Source organism: Echinops telfairi, unplaced genomic scaffold, assembly GCF_000313985.2.
Source record: "Echinops telfairi isolate 266 unplaced genomic scaffold, ASM31398v2 ScPeMD7_70;HRSCAF=299, whole genome shotgun sequence".
Taxonomy (NCBI): Eukaryota; Metazoa; Chordata; class Mammalia; order Afrosoricida; family Tenrecidae; genus Echinops; species Echinops telfairi.
The window spans coordinates 21648742-21665190 of NW_022103968.1; the positions used below are offsets into that span (position 1 = coordinate 21648742).

Here is a 16449-nt window from a genome sequence, read left to right on the forward strand (position 1 = left end):
GGTGTGTGTGTGTGTGTGTGTGTGTGTGTGTGTGTGTGTGTGTGTGTAAGCACCATTAGATAACAACTACCAGACACTAAGGGGGATTTCCATATCTTTCCTCATGCTAGTCTTAGGTATTTCCATGTTTTAGAAGGAATTCAAATGATGTGGCCCATATGTCCATGAACTTTAACCCTATGCACAAGGCTTTTTACCCCAAAGAGTGCAGGACTCGGTTAAATTCCCAGGCCTTTTCCTACCTAGTTAAATGCTTCTTCTTCTTTTACGTTAAGCAGGAAACGTGTTCATATAACTTCCCTTACCCAATATTTACTCTCCTTTCTGATCCCACCACCTTCTGATACATGGAGTCATTATTATGATTATTATTTAAAACAATGTTATGATATTACATTCACTTCTCTACCTCGTCTCGAATTATCTAATTATTGTCAGCCTGTCAAAAATTCTGGACTTGAAAACTCTTGGATAGGATATAGTGCTAAATAAACTAATGAAAAACACTCTAGTTTAGAAGTCATAGCTGAGTGATTACTTTGTTTCTCTCGTTTTTTACTCTAAGATTCCTTGGTGGTGCCGTGGTTAGGCATTGAATTACTGAACACAAGGCCAGTGGTTCAAACTCACCAGTAACTCTACAGAAGAAAGGTGAGGCTGTCTGCTCCCATAAAGATGGACAGTCTCAGGAACCCTGAATAGGCTCATCACGAGTCAGCATGGGAGGTTTTAACTGGGAAGTGATAAGAATGACCCAATTTTTGACCCAATGACAAGGTTGGCTACTAGCAGAGATGCAGCCCTGTGGTTTGAAGAACATGCACACACACTCAATGCACAGATGACAATGGCCTATACATTGTGGTTGCCTGTATTACATCCTTGGCTCTGCAGTCAGGCTGCTTGCAATCAATTTGTAGTTCAAGTATTTCCAAGCTATAGAGCCTCAGAGAAGTCCGTTAAAGCCAGGGCCACATGAGCTTATTGTAAGGAGTATGTGAGAAACTCCACAGAACGCATCAAAGGCAGCACCTAGCTCATAAACCTCGAACTGTGAGCCGGCATTATTATTGTCATGCTTCTGTTTATCACTGAACTTGAGAAAAGCAAAGTTGGAAGCATGAAGCATTTAAAGTATTTTGTTTCACTGTCTGCTTTCAGCCCCTGAATCTTGGGATCATTTCCTAAAAGCTGAAAGTACTGAGGATTTGTCTGCCCTCGGTGCTTAGAGGTCAGATATAGAGCTTTCTGTTTCTTGAGCTCCACACTTGGTTCTCATGTGGAAAGCCACGAAAAGATGCAGTTGGCACTTAATGGTGATTGAAAAAAGAAGGTGTAAAAATAAAGCGTGATGGCGTACTCATATCAAGTGGCTTTGTTTTCATACCAGTTATTTGTTGAGATATGGATTACACAGTTGTTTCCAGGCTAGGGGTTCAAGACAAAGAGTTAGAATCTTAAGAGTCATTTAGAGCCTACAGGGAAAGAAAATATAACAAGGGTTTGGGGGGAAGAGAGATGTAGAGGGGTGGGGGAGTTAAGAGGGAGATGATGTCAAGAAGTCCAGGAAGGAAAAGTATGTTTTGGAAAACATGTATGATTATGGAAGAAATGATACAATTATGTTTGACATGATTGGACTATGGAATAATAGGACATATGTGTTGGCTTCGAAGTTACAGCAAATTAAAAAAAGGGGGGGTAGGGTCATGGATCCAGAAATGGGCTTTGGCCTCACACTAAATCATCGCTTCAACTTAAGAACAATTAGTTCTTACATCATGGCCCTGCTCCATACTTACCTTCATGAAATGTTCGCTGAAGATAAGGGTGCTATAACAAAGTGTGATGAAGAAAGCAGATGGTGCCTGGCTATCAATCAGAATAGTGTCTTAAAGCCTTGTATTCAAACAAGCAGCCATCTAAGTGAAGCATCAACTAAGTTCACACAGAAGAAGCACACCAGCTTGTGTGATCCAAAGATGACAATTACAAAATTCAAATATGGTGAAGAGAAAAGCGTCAGTGCAGCATTTATGAACACCCAATTTTTTGGAGGGCTACGGAGGAAGGTGGGAGCCCAAAACCCATCTGCAGAGTATCTAGTCAGACTGAGCCATTGGCAGGTCCACTCTAGCCACAGGCGAGAGTCTCAAACAGCCTTACTATCAGGCAGAGAGCATTGTCATCTTGATTCTGCTGGATCAAACTCGATACTTGGCCAGGTGACCACCCTGTAGATGAGACCTGAATTTGTTCTAGGTGCAAGTGTCTCTTACTGGTTACATGACAGAAATTTCTTCCGTGGCTTTTTGAAAGATGATGGGGATCTTTTCCTTCTTATACATTATTTGTAGTTTTGTCTGCATACGATTATATTTTTATCCTTATCACCTTAGTGCACTTTTGTTTTTTATTGTTTACTGTTGGGTCTCCCAGCTGTAAAGCACAGGAGGAGTGGATGCATAATGTAATAATGAATACAAGGGGCTATAGGGAATTCAGGTGTGGGGGTAGAGGATAGGGAGGGGAAGGGGATTTTGGAAGTAAACAATGAAGACAGGAGGAGGGAGGGAACACTAGACCGGATTGTGATTGCATAACTCATCTTTAAAAAGTGATTTAACCATGGGGGGAGGGGTGCTCTAAAATTGATGTGGGACTGAGTGTACAATTCTCCTTGTTATGATTGAATTATTGAGCTATTGAATTAGATGATAGGTAAATTATTTGCCAATAAAATCGTTGAAAAAACAGAGAGTCGTTTGGCTGGGAGGTGTATTACTCAGCAACCTTCTCATAATCAATGCGAGGAGAACCATCTACTGTTGAGAGTAGAACAACCACAGCTTTCATGAATTGCTTACTTAGTGTATGCCAAACCCCATGGTGTGTACAGTGCCTGCCACACTGTGAGACAGGCGAGATTATCCCAACATTCCTAAGAAGTGCCCGCAGCTTCCAGCTTCCATAGATTTCATCAGCGCGCGCTCTCACTCTGGCTGTTCACGGCAGAGGCAGCCCACTTCATTCGTGGGTGACAGTAGCTCTTCAGGAGCTCTTGGCACCTTTCTATCTAACAGAGCAGAGGCTGCATCACAATCAGTGTTCCTTCTGACCCACATTTCTCAATTGCCACCAGCATGACTTCCATTCTTCTTGCTTTACAGCACAGCCGTACCGCAGATGTATGCCTGGGTGTTCTGGAGCTGGCGTAAGCCCTATCATTGTCTTTAATCAGCTTTCCTATACTCTTACCACATAAGCACCTCTTAATGGAATTCTTTTGTATCTACTGGAATCTTCTGGCCTTACATGTGATCCTAACTGCTGTGTGTTTTGATGGTGGTCCTGAGGGCCACACCGTCGCAGAAGAATCAGAAATTGAGTGATGGGTCATGAAGCAGTTTGGTGTGGCAGCAACTTGGCTGTTGGGGAATATGGTTTTCCCACTTACCTTTCACCACTGGCTCGAGAGTGAATTGAGTTGTATAACAAGAAATGTAACCATATGGACCACTTAGGCTTTGAGGGAAACTGGTCCAGCTGTTGGAGGCAGGTCGGGGAGGGGGGTCTCCAGTGGGTACTACATCTTCAGCATTCAAAAATCTTTTAGACAAGGGACTCCAAAGAAAGCATTATTACAGAGGGTGATTGAATCTCCATGACTTATTCTCCACCTGGCACCTTATTTTTGCCACAGGTGAACTCAGTCATTTCAAGTTCATGCCCCTGCGTCAACTGTTAACCATGACTTGCCAGCAGACACTCCATCCATCTTCCAGATTTGGGGCCCTGAGGCACAGGTGTAGAAACATCAGAAGAGTGATCTTCCAGGAAATGGAAATTAATGCCCAATCTTAACCTCAGCCATCCCCTCCTACTTATATGACCTCCATTAAATGATGAAACAATAGATTGTCATCGTTGGAAGGCAGACTCCATAAATACAAGAGAGGAAGGGGCATCCGTTTTGATTTCTCAGGCATCCGTCATCACTCAACTGGGGACTCCGGCATAAATAGTGAGGATAATGGGGATTATGGGATTTATCAAGGAACTCACCAGCTCCTTCGGAAGCAGGAAAGCATTCATAGGGGAGTTATGTCAGCACCAGATAAGATAAGATGTGCTACAAAATGTGGCACAAAGGATGGCTACATGAAACCACTTTGGTGGTGGTTTTCCCACAATGCACCTTGCCAGAGTTCTGGAACCTGAATTTTCTCCACCCCCCACCCCCGCCAGAAACTCCATTGAAAGAGGAGTTAGTTTTTTATGTACTTATTCTCTTCTACCTCATTGACTGTTTTCACTTCATTGAGCAGATTTGTGTGTGGGTGGGATCGCTAGCTATTGTCAGTGAGGAAATCAGGATAGATAATTGGCAGATTAGAATCTTCTTAGAGATTTTTCTAAATAAGAAGGAATTCTTACCGTGCTGTTTTGATCCAGCAATTCTAGATGCACATTTCTCCCACAGAGCCTTTTCTTAGCATCTCCACTGTGAGGGCTTAGTGTAGTGAGGGGCTGGAGAGCCCAGGTGGGGGATTCCTGGCTCAAGAGCCAGTCAGATGGGGGTTTTGCATTCCCATTCAACCTCTTACTGGCTAGCATTTCCTGAACCTCTGCGTCCTCAAAATAAAGACTTAGGCTCAAAGTAAGTATTCAGCAAATGAAGCTATTATCCCAAGTCCACGGACATATCCAGGCTTAGAATGAGAAGGTTGTTCCTAGTAAGAAAAGATAACTAATCTCTGTATGTCACTTTATATTTTCTCTCATTTTTATTTTTTAAAAAATTTAAATCATTTTATTAGGGGCTTATACAACTCTTATCACAATCCATACATATTTCCATTGTGTAAAGCACATTTGTACATTCATTGCCCTCATCATTCTTAAAACCTTTGCTCTCCACTTAAGCCCCTGGCATCAGCTCCTCATTTATTCTCCTCCCTCCCCACTTCCCTCTCCCTCATGAGCCCTTGATAATTTATAAATTATTTTGTCATCTCTTACTCTGTCCAACATCTCCCTTCACCCACTTTTCTGTTGTCCATCCTCCAGGGAGGAGGTTATATGTTGGTCCTTGTAATCGGTTCCCCCTTTTCACCCCACCCTCCCTCCTCTTGTCTCATTATTTTTAAAAGTGTTGGAAGATAGAAAGTGTTAGAATTTTCATCATCATCACTACTTCTATCATTTTAAATATGAGCAAGGGAGACACCGGGATAATAATGACCCAGTGCAAATGGCAGATCCAAACCTTTTTGTGTTCTTTTCCTACCTGAGTAATGTCAGAAACAGGTTAGGCATACCAGTAAAACATTTACTTTCTCCCCAACATTTATGGCAACGCGAGCACCCTTCTCCCCTCCTCTACTTTCCTTCTGATAGGGCCTGATGAGGAACCTGTTCTCCTGGATTCCTGTAGGCATGGATGGCCTGTGATGGACCACTGGGTGAAAATGTAAACTCAGTGCTTCGCCTATGCTTACAGGGGATTGTGAATGAGTGGGAAGGAGATTAAGAAGGCTTATTTACAATAAAATGCTTTTAAATAAATAAATAAAGGCTTATTTATTCTGGAAAGTTCTAAGCCCCTTTGAGACCGGAAGTCCTTAGGCTGTCTACCACCGCTCACACTGTACTCCTGCTCTGTCACTGCCCGTTGAGTTAGTTATAAATAAAGGGCAATAAACACGAACTTGAAGGATTCAGAAAGTCTATGGAGAATTCTTTTTTCCTCAACTCCTGTTCAGGATTTTGAGTCTGAAAAGTGCGCTAACAATCTTCATGTCCTTTCACCAACGGCAGAGCTGTAGGCAGTAAGTGTCGCTAGATTTTGGTGGGTTCACATAAGTATCTGAGTGTTCATAGGAGCTTGACTCCAGTGTGGTGTTATTTCCCTAAGTTCCAAAGCGCTGTGTAAATAAAAATGGAGGTTGGAAAGGTGTGGCGGTGACAGATCATCATTGTAACCATTTCACCCTTAGCAAAAGTGCTTGCCTTTCTGCCCTACAGTATCAGACCTAAAATTCTGTTGTCTTTCCGAAGGATTCGTTTAGCTCCTTTTTTCTTCCTTTACTTTCCTTAATTCATTTACTTAAGAACTAGTTACACCCCCTGCTCCAGATTTGGCTAAGAGATGGGGTACAATGATCAGGACAGAGTTTAGACCCCTCAGAAATAGAAAAGGTGGGATGTTAGATAATGGAGTCCTGGTGGCATACTGTTTGCGCATTGGGCTGCAATCCACAAGGTCAACAGCTTGAGACCCAGCCCCTCTGCAGGGGAAGGGGGAGTTTCTACCCTACCTTGTACGGTCGTGGTGAGTCCAAATTGACTCAATGGCAGCAGGTTTGGCGTGGTCGATGGTATTAAGGTACATAGAAGACACAATCGGAGACAAGGTCAATTTTTCTGTGCTGGGCGTAATTTGGTCTGTCCTGTAGGTCCGAGGTTTGTTGTTGCTGTGACCCATCGAATCGGTCCTTACTACTGGTGTTTCTAGAAGACAGGGTAGAACTGCCCCATCAGGTTGCCTAGGCTTTCCCCTCCAGGAACTGATCATCAGGGTTTTTGTTGTTGTTTCGGTTTGGTTTTCCACTTCTGTAGAGTAGCAGGCTAGGTTCAAACCACAGAACTTTGGGTCTAGCTGTGAAGGGTATAGGCAGCCATGTCAGAGGTGTGGCTGTGTGTATTACTGGTGTGGTTTGAGTAACAATCACACAATAGAAAATCGATAACATGTTTTGTGTAGCCTAGTAATCATTCTGCGTTCATGTCAGGGGACATCAGTTCTACTCTTTGTAACTTGATTCTGTGAAAACATTGGCATTAACTTTGACTTTGCTTTCGCAGCAATGACAACAAAACAAAATGAACAAGTAAGATTCTCAAGGGGAAAAAATCAAAAGAGCCCCCTACAAAAGAAACAGTGTGAAAATTTGGCATTTAATTAAGTAAAAAATATAAGAATTTCTTTTTGGCTGAATATACCTATTTTAGGGAAATTTTAGAGGATTTATCTCTTGCTCGGTATAGCCTATTTTATAGACGTGATTTTTTTATATCTTGAGGTTCTAAGTTAGAATTGAGTTGTAATTTAAATATAATTTTTTAAAATTCTTCAAGAAAGTACTAGTAAAAATATGACCAATTATGTTATAACTTAGTCAGATTAATATAATAGGGGAGTTACTTGGAAAGGTTTCCCTTCTCCTAGAATTGGTGCAAAGTTCAACAGGAAGGTTCCAGGAACCGTGGCAGAGACCAGCAGGGATGAGAGGAGGAGTTTTTCATGGGCATCTAGTCTACTACACTAGCAATGATGTAATGCAAACTCTAGATCCAAATTCCAAATGATTAGGAGAGAGACTGCTTATTCCAATTGGGTACAACTGCCCATACCTGTTCCAGTCCACTTGGCATACAGGTAAGAGATAAAAAGATGTTGTTCATCCAGTATTGACTATAGGAACAGACTGAGAAAGGACGGGCCAAGCAATTAACCAAGATGCCTGCTTCAGTGTAACTAACTTTGTGGCTGGAATAGCCATTCGCTCTTCTCTCTTTATCCTCCAAAGATACCCTTCTGCCCAACCAAGGCCAACCTGAAGTCTCACCTAGGTGCTATGTAGTGAGTCACTGTCAAAGCTGCTTGTCAGTCATTGGGTTTCCTATGAGATGTACTTGTCTCCCTGATTGTGGTCTTTATGTTGTTTCGCAGTTCTGAATTTTTTAGATACAGTTGTGGATTTAACTACTGTTAATCCACCTGGTACAATATTTGAGGAAAACAGTGGGAATAAAACATGACATTCAACCAAAAAAATAATTCACTTGGAAGGCAATTACCTACCTCAACCTACCTACAGCAACTCAGAGAGCAAAAAAAAAAAAAAGGAAAGGAAAGGAGCAATAGATGCTAAAGAGAAGGTTCCTAAAGAAATTTAAGAGAAAACAAGGGGAGAAAAAGGGACAAACTTCCGGGATAAACAAGGCATAAGAACACTGCCAAATGAAATATACCCACACAATAGAAGGCAAAATGCAGGACTGGGACCTTCTCAAAATATTATACCATATATACTCGAGTATAAATCCACCCAAATATCAGCCAAGGCTCCTAATTTTACCATAAAAACTGCATTAAAAATGTGCTGAAAAATTCAGCTTATACACAAGTATATATGGTACTTATGTACATCCAAAGCCTTCATCAAAAGCGTGAAAAGAATTCACAGATTCGGGAAAATATTTAGCAATGATTTATCAGCTAAAGGGATAATTTCAAAAATCTGTAGAAAACTACAACACCTTAATAAGAAAAATACCAATAACCTAATAGAAAAATTGGAATGAGACATGAATAGACAATTTCTTGAAGATGACATTCAGGCAGCCAGTACTCATGTGAAGAAATGTTTGCATTCTTTAGCCCTAAGAGAAAGGAAACTTCAAAGAACAGTAAGATACCACCTCATACCTACACCCTTAGCACAATTCAGAATAATAGGAAATAATGAATGCTGCAGAGGATGTGGCGATATTGGACACACATACAAGGCTGGTGGATTGTAAAATTGTACAACCACTGTGAAGATCAGTTTGGTGCTTCCTTAAACAGATGCAAATCCAAATGCCTTATGATTCTAATCTCTACTTGGTATATACCCTAGAGAAATAAAGAACAAAATATACACATATGCATACCTATGCTTATTGCAGCAATTTCTAGAATATAACAGAAAGATGGAAACAATCAAAACCCCCTGTTGCAGAGGAATGGATAAACAAACTCTGTTACATCCGTACAATGGGATATTATGCATCCTTAAAAGCCAATGATGAGCCTGTCAAGCCCTTAAGACATGGACAGAATTAAAGAACATTATGCTTAGCAAAGTTAGTCAATTTTATAAAGATGAACATTCAGTGCCACCATTGTTATAAAGGAAAAGAAAAGAAAACTAAAAAGTAGGACTTTAAAGACTACCATGAGCCCCGGGGGAAAGGCCAGGAAAGGAGTGGGAAAAGGGAAGGATAGGAAGTAAGGAGGGAGGGTGGGCAGGGAAAGAAATTACAAAAACAAAAATGCAATCCATATACGAAGGGGCTGATGGGGACCCCGACTGGTAAGATGGGCTGCACAACTATATAGAGTGTATTTTTCTTTGAAGGTATTCCATTCCACACAGGGAAAAAGTAGTGTATTTTTAAAAATTAAAATAAATAAAAAGAAAGGTGAATTTGAGAGAGAGAAGAGAGAGACAGAGACAGACATAACCTTAAAAAGTATCCAGATTCTTTCCCCATCAATTTGAATGCCTGTAAAAGGGGGAAAAGTAAAACAGCAACAGCTTTCGACCCTTTTGTGACATACAAGTTCGTTTCAAAGAAAAAGAGGGAGAAATTTAAGAAGTCTTAGCTAAAATTGTAGTTCTCCTCCACAGTCATCCATTCTTACTTTTCTATCTATGTGGTCAGTCAAGTGTTCCCTAATGGTCTGACTCCTTAGTGGCCCCGTTTATATAAGTAACCTCCCAGCTCATTCTGCATAATGTCTTTATCAATGATACGATTTTTTGCTAAGCATCAGCCATATGGGGTTGGTAGATTCTACGCATTTCCTTTTTCTGTCCTTCCCACAACTCAAGTGGTGGGTATTGTGCGAAGCTGTGTTAATAATTTGCCTGCTATTACGATGAGGAAAGATTAAAACAATCTACATAAGTTTTTCGGGATCTGTTTTCCATGATGTTACTTTGTCTTTTACTCAGGGAATGAAAAGATTGTATGCTCTACAAACTGGAACCGTGAATCAAGGAGGAGGCTAGTTCACAAGAGCAGACTCACGTGTGTCGAAATAGAGGGCCCTATTTTCCAGGCAGAGAACAAAAGCACTGTTGTAAGCCCCTGAGAAGGTCCACGTTTGAGATACCAGCTAGGCCCATGCTGACAAGTTAAATGCATCGGGCTTCTTCCATTTTGTGCGGGATGTGTCTAAGTTAGAAATAAAATAGTGGAAGCCACAGAGTGTTGAAAATAAAAATCACATTGTGTAACACTCAAGTGATTATTAACATCTCTAGTAATATTTTTCTCAGTCGAGTTCGTTATTGTGGCTTACCGAGTGCCGGAAACCCACTGAATGCACCTGATTAGTATGTGGTGAGTAGTCGTTCAGTAGCTTTGCCCGTCCTTTCTTCCTTGTTGTTCTTCATGAGAAACCACAAAGCCGAGAGATCCACGCAGGTACTCGGCATCACCCGGCCGGCCCAGCCACAGTTTTGAAACTATAGTGATCTAGCTCCTCATGCTTGATCTTCCCCTCCCCCGTTTGTACCATTTTGATAAATTCAACGTTTGAAGAGGTAAGCAGCTCCGTAGAAAACATTCTGAAATATTTCACGATTTATACTGTTTAATATTAACTTTTCTTAGTTTTTATAAACTAGTCTCTTAATGACTGGACAGCCTCACTCACTCCCAATGTGGAACCCGTCTGACATGCAGGGCACATTCTCCTCATGGGGGAGGCTCAGAGTGGAAGAATTTGCATCTGTGGATTCGTACTTTGGGCTCCTTGGTGTTGATGGCTGGGATTTATTCTAATAATACAGGGGATTCGGAGTTCTGGGTGGATTGTGAGACGATTAAATGATTGTGTATCTCCAGAAAGCCATGAGCCCTCCAGGTAGTGAGCTTGTACGCCAGGTTTGCCAACACCAGCTTATCCTCACTTGTGGAACCAAGCTTGGAACATCCTTATTTTGACAGCATTTGGGGAAGAGCTGGCACCCCAAGTCACTCCCCAGTTTTGGACTTCTTTATTCAGTCACAGTCTGCTTTTGGCACAGTACTGGGTTGGCTAATGGGGCGGTGGGGCCTGAAGAGGGAGGGGGCGGTTTGTGGTTCAACTCCACTTGCTTTGTGAGTGACTGTATATTGTGGGGCTGGCGCCTGCAAGACAGTTGCCATGGCATAATGCAAAATGCTCATTTCCAACGATTCTCGATGAACAAGAAACAAAAGTAACGCCATTTAAAAGGAAAAATGAAATCTGCTTGTCCTTCTCCAGTGTTCAGCCGAGTAGGGGCTGCAGTCCATCTTCACCGCGGGCCACGTGGAGTGTCACCAAATTTTCGGAGGTGGAGCTGGAGTCAGTGCCCGGGAGCTTGCTTGCTTTTCTCACTCCTCATCACAGGAGCCCCTGGCTCATCCCCCACTCCCATAGTCACATTGGCTCCTTCTTATTGTAGTCTGGAAGGAGGATGCTACTTTATCGTTAATGAATTATTTAGGGATTTAATAAAATAAAACATGGCGCGAGGTGTTCCATAAAGGAAAGATTATAAAATAAGCTGTAATCATGTCCCTGGGTTAGGCAAGCAGAAGACTAAACCCTTACAGACACAGACTACGTCCCCCTCACTTGTGGAGACCTATGTGGAGTCACGGGGGCCCTGGTGGTGCAGTGGGTTAAGTTAAATAGTGGACTGCTAATCACGAAGCTGGCAGTTCGAAACTCATCGGCCACTTCATGTGCTTCTCCCCCAGGAGGAGGCAGAGGAAGCTGTTTTCCTTTGTAGACAGTTACGGTCTCAGAAATCTTACAGGCCATTTCTTCTGTGTCCTAATGGATCGCTGTGGTTTGGAATCACCTGGATAGTGGGTGTAGCGTAGTTTAGCTTTTCGCTTTTTATAAATGTTGAGTCAGTTCAGATATTCTTATATGCTCACGCTTTCGCAGCTTGGGTTTACATGGTAATACCTGTGGACAAAGTAGGCTTTTCAGAAAATCATGTACTGTAGTTTTCAGAATTGTAAGATACGGTGATTTAAAGAACCTTAAAGGATCTCGGATGTGCAGTGACTGAGCAGTTGGACTACTAACCCAAATGTTGCTTTGAAACCACCTGACCTCCATGGGAGCTCTCTCCTGGCTCTCTGCTCCTGGAAAGATATCAGCCCTGGAAACCCTCGGAGCCGGCTACCCTGTCTGACCTATAGGCGCTCTGTGCATCTGAATGGACTTAGCAGCACATGGCAATAGCCACAGCAACAGAGAAGCTAATAAGCCAGAGGAAACTCGAGTGACATGGGTGTCCCTGTCCCTCCTACCTTTCTCTCTTTCTGTCTTCAAATGTGAAGGCACCATTGGACTCATCCATGCGTTCTTAAAGTCTTCCATTTCTGGATCCCTGAGCCTTCTCGAATGTAGAAGAGGCTCCGAGACTTCCTGTCGCTCTGCACTCTCATCAAGCCCCAGCTTAGGTATTGGAAGGTGAACGCAGTTTCAAAAATGTCCTTGTGAAGAATTTCATAGGATGGAGTTTGTGTCAAGGAGTCCTGATGCCACAGCAGATTAAGCATCAAGCTGCTAACTAGAAGGTCTGTGGTTCAAACCTTCCAGCCACCTCTCAGGTGCAAAGTATGACAGTCTACTTCCATGCCTTGGGAATTCTATGGGACAGTTCTACTCTGTCCTACAGGACCCTGATGATTTGGAAGTGACTCACTGGCAGTGGGTTTAATTTGGTTTGCTTTGGGGATAGAGTTCCTATCAGGCAGATAGATCATCAGTCAGTGTATGAATACATTTGTAATTAAGATCTCATGAACCATTGATCCTAATTTTGTGTTGTTTTTTTAATGGAACAGATTGGAGCCACAAATAATTTTGGAAATGACATTATTTTATATGTAGACACCACAACTTCTAAATAATTGGCATTTGTGGTTTGCAAGCATTTGCCTAGCCTCAGAGAATGCATCAGAGAATGCATTACTGCACTTCTATTTACCATTCAGATAAAAATGAGTGTAGTTAGCTAGCATTTGAAACTCTACTTGGCTTTATTATTGACCATTAATGGATGAACTTACATTCCAGTTTTCCAAGATCTATTTTTCATACCAATAAATTAAATGTGTTGCTACTAGAGGTTATTTCCTACATGAATGGGTTTATTCCAAATTAAATATGTTTACACATGTCTCTGCATCCATGAAGGGCTGAAGACATGTTTTCTCACCAATGGACTTGTCTTAGTCTTATGTTGGTGCCTCCACTAAGAACAGTAGCTTTTCAGGGAGATTTCTGGGGTGAGTTAAATTTAAGTCAGAAATGTTAACTCAGAAAATTATGGCAATTGTTTTTAAGATTTCAAAGGTGCAATCCTGATAGATTTTTCTCCAGGGACACAGGACAATCAAAGGAACATTTTATAAAGACATTTTAAGAAAAGTGAAAATTGCTTTGGTGAGAAGAAAGCCAGGAAAATTGGGCTGTGATTTATTTCCCCCTATCATGACCCTGTACCTACTTGTTCTCCGGTAGTAGCAAGGACTAACTTCTGATAATTTCATTGGGAAACCTTATCCCATCCATTCTACAGCCCTGATCTTGCCTATTTGAAACTTAATTACTTTCCCCTCAAACTCACAGAATATTCCAAAGGAACACACGTTGAGCCCTTTGTGGATACCAAAACTGCTGTTGGTGTAAATTGAGAAGTATAGAGTTCTTCAAGGGAGGGTAAGAGAGATGACAATTCTGCCTTCACAATGGTATAAACCAAATGGCAGATATGCTGAGAAACAATACCTTCGCATCTTTGTTTAAATAAATGCTTCCAAGGTTTTGTAGCAATACTTTTTGGCTTCCCCTCATATGTACACATAACATACCTGCATGCATGCACACACACACACACACACACACACAACACATCTTTGGGTGACATTATACAAACTGACTTTACTGAAAACTTGTTTTGGACAATATTTAAATATATTTCTATTCTATCCAATTCCTTGCTTAAAAGAAATTAGGGTCCTGTGAAGAAGACAGACCTTAGTTTAGGACTGACTCCTTTCTAAGGCTGCAGGAAGCAAGGTATTTTCCATCATCTTCTTTCTGAAGATGGGTTTAAATTTCTAGATTGGGGTGGGGAGTGTGGCTGATTTGAAGACTTACTTGTATTTGAAAAACAATGTGGGTGCTCCTGAGCCTTGTCAGGATACTGATAAGAAAAAAATGTGACCCATGACAAGCTTGTATTTTGAGTCATTGTATCTTAGTCATGAAGGGTGTTAATTAAAAAAATAACTTATTTAATGAAATGGAATCAGAGTGATAACATTGGACAAATATAAAATGACAATGAAAATTAAAAATATATTTGAAAGTTTAATGGAAAAATGAAACAAAACAAACTCAAAGTTAATTTGATATGTGACAAGTTGGCTTATGACCAAGAGTCTTCCAATATTTCTAAGTCATTGTTGTTGCTGCTGTTAAGTGACATTGAGTTGGTACCAACTCATAGTGCCTCTGTGTACAACACAACCAAACCCTCCCAGTCTTGGGCCATCCTCACAGTTGTTATGTTTGGGCCCATTTTTGCAGCCACTGAGGCAATTCATCTTGTATGTCATAGATGGTTATGGTTCTCCTGTCTAGATCTGTTCTCTAAAATGTCTGGTTCCCCACAGTGATGCTGGGAATGAGTCAGAAAAGAAAGACACCCCTGCTTCATGAATCTCTATCAAATATTCAAGCACCTGATTCCATTAGGCCCCTTCTCACATCCGGAGTTGAGTTTTTGGAGCTTATTTGTAAAGAGAGAGCCATGATGAGATCATGGGAGAATTCTTGCCTTCCATGCTGGAGACTCAGGGCCAATTCCCAGCAAATGAAAATCATACACACGCCCTCCCTACCTATCAGTGGAGACTTGTCTGCTGCCATGATATTAAACAGACTTTAAGGAACTTCCACACTAAAATCGGACAAAACTACAGTGAAAGCCCCATGGGTCCCCACAGTCTAATTCCTGACTGATCACGCAGGTGGCTCCACACCAGGGAGTAGTGCGCCCCGTTGTGCAGAGCGTCATCATGACACGCAACCAGAGCTGAAGGAATAAAGCTACTTCTCTGGGTAATGGAGAACGCTTCACCTTTGAACAGAGTGCGTCTAGTCTTTACGTTAGAAGACAATGGTAAAAGTGAGACTAGTACCCAGTTTTTACAAAGTAAAAGCTGCTTTTAGAGAGCAGTGCAAAGTGAAGTCCCAAGTATTGGAGGCCTTTTCACTTGCACCGCCGAGCCCTTGAGGGCAGCCAAAGGCCTTGTTCTGACAGCTGGGACTCAGTCAGGCTTTTGAGGAGAGGAAAACCTTTGTTCTGAGCGCTTCTGGAAGGGCAGGTGTGATTAAAAAACAAACAAACCCTGCGATTAAAATGAAGGGAAACTGTGCAGCTCCACAACATATTGGGCCACGTTGAAATAGCACGTTAGCTTCAAGGATGCCAAATGGGAAAGTGCCACTGTCTCTTTGTGGGATCGCATTTCTGGGTTTTAAACACATTTTTCTCTCTTCATAGAAGTGGAAATAGCACATTTTGCATGCTGTCTTTGCTTTGAAAGACAACAAGAGGCTTTTTTTCTGGCACTTTCTGGCTGCTCTAGGTTGCTCAGAACTGTGGATTCCTTTTGTGAATTCTTCTCTGTGGCTTCTTGGATCACATTAATAACCCATCTCTGGATGCTCACTGCAAGGGCCAATGATATTGTAGTAGCTCTTGTCTTTTTGGTTCTTGATGATACCGTGTGCTTCCTCCTTGTTCCTTTTCCCTCCTCTTTTTACATTCCGTACCTTTTCCCTCTCTCCCTGTTTACTGGCTCTGAGAATCTGTTGCATCTAGAAAGCAGACTAAATGGTAATAGTGAGCAAAGGAAACATGAAATGTCGTGACCCTTTTCTACCAAATGTGGGACTCGGTAGTAAAATGCAAAGAGAAGAGACAGCACAGAAGAAGGATCTGGATTTTCAAGTCTTTCTACCAAAATAGGACAGGCGTGGGTCTGGGATTGTTGAGAACAGTTCCCCAGAAGACAGATCCTGTAGGTTAATGTTACAATGTCTTTAGCTTGTAGTATGTCCCCGAATCCATTCTCTGTTCAAATCATATACAATTTATAATCAAACCAAGGCTTTCAATAAATTATAGAAAATGACCATTGAAGAAAGGCACAATGAATTCCTCTTGTCAGGTGCTGTCAAGTGGGGTCTGACTCATAGCGACTCTGTGATGGCCCAGTCCTGTCCCATCCTCACAATGATTGTAATGTGTGAGCCTACTGTTGCTGCCACTGTGCCAGTGCATACTTTGGATGGTCTTCTTTGGCACTTCCCCTCCACTTTACCAAGCATTGTATCTTTTTGTTGTTGTTGTTGAAGCTTTGAGTCTGACAGGGTGGCCAGTCTTTCTATTGGGCCGGCTCCATGGTTACAGGGGAGTTCACATCGCAGGAATACATACCCCGAAGGCTACAGCACCCGGTATTCCCAGGTGGTCTCCCATCCAAGTACTAACCAGGCCCGACCCTGCTTAGCTTCCGAGATCAGACAAGACCGGGCGCGTTCAGGGT

General features: G+C 41.9%; 1 protein-coding gene across 1 annotated transcript in view; it reads left to right on the forward strand.

Annotated features, from left to right (window-relative positions):
• SORCS1 (sortilin related VPS10 domain containing receptor 1) overlaps window positions 1–16449 on the forward strand; it is a gene marked incomplete at its 5' end in the record, with an annotated part of 617874 nt that overhangs the window by 61089 nt on the left and 540336 nt on the right. The window lies entirely within an intron of this gene.